The sequence below is a fragment of the Phalangium opilio genome, unplaced genomic scaffold (assembly GCF_054372755.1).
Source record: "Phalangium opilio isolate 3A_F unplaced genomic scaffold, DU_Popi_V2 ptg000329l_1, whole genome shotgun sequence".
NCBI lineage: Eukaryota > Metazoa > Arthropoda > Arachnida > Opiliones > Phalangiidae > Phalangium > Phalangium opilio.
Window position 1 is genome coordinate 8,256,607 of NW_028324226.1, and position 1,084 is coordinate 8,257,690.

Here is a 1,084-nt window from a genome sequence, read left to right on the forward strand (position 1 = left end):
AAAGATTCAAACTTAAACATGTATGAAATTAGTAGGATGAACCGACTAGCTAATTAAAATCAATTTGCTAAAAAATAAGTCCATTATACCTTTACTAATTGGGTAAATAAGATAGCTTGTGTTTTCAATTGAAGGTTCTTTGATACAACATGCCAAACTGAAGTTTTCCAGATTAAATGAAGCCTACGTCTATGCTAAAACGGGTGGCTTGCTTTTCCCCATCCATCAATGCTATTTACCATGTGAAAGATAATTATTCATTACATTACGTAAGCCCCTTTTTGTTCTACTTATTCCTGGTAACTTCAATAAAAAGATCTTGAAGTTTTAGTTCAAAATAAAAATAGTAATAATAATAATAATAATTCAGGAAGACATATTCAGAAAGCTCAAGCAAAGGGAAGTCTCCCCAGGGAAATCACTTTACAATGGTTGCGAAATGTAACATTGAAGATACGAGGTCTGTAACGTGCCCAAAATCGGAACCGGAATTTCCGCAACGAAAAAAAATGGAGGAAGAGCAAGAAGAGGAGAGCAGTAAAAAGAGAAGATATAAAGATATATATCATACATCTCTTCTGCTTAGATTACATTTTTATCTCAACCCATTTGTCATACCAAGTAAGACTGACAAATCAGGTTCTAGACTGAATCACACTCGTAATTTTTTCATCAAAAATCAAATTTTACACGAGTTTTTTCAGTTGGCTGCGTGTTTATATAGTTACCGAATACTGCACATACAGAAACCTAGTTATCTGATCTCCGTTTTTATCGATATGCACAATGCCATCTAACGACAAAGTTTTGAGTTAGTCTGGGATATTTCTCTGTAAAAACAACTTTGGTCGACTTTGCAGGTTTTCTATTTCATACCTGACAAATACACCATGAGACTTTACAGACATTTGTTTCATTTAAAAAGAAGCCACATCACAGTTAGAAATATAAACTAACTTTCACTGCACAGTGCTTATGAATGAAGGCTAGATAAAGTAAGACAAAATTACGGTTTAATGCTTGTTGTTCAAACTTTATTTTTAATTTATGTTTAATTTATGTTTATACCAACCAAAAAGTTATT

At 32.5% G+C, this 1,084-nt stretch overlaps 1 long non-coding RNA gene across 1 annotated transcript; it reads left to right on the forward strand.

Moving 5' to 3' along the window:
• Positions 1–470, forward strand: LOC149610667 (uncharacterized). The gene is made up of 3 exons (XR_016376769.1): positions 1–102; positions 164–269; positions 371–470. It is a non-coding gene; the product is annotated as an uncharacterized LOC149610667 (long non-coding RNA).
• Positions 471–1,084: the final 614 nt, after the last annotated feature.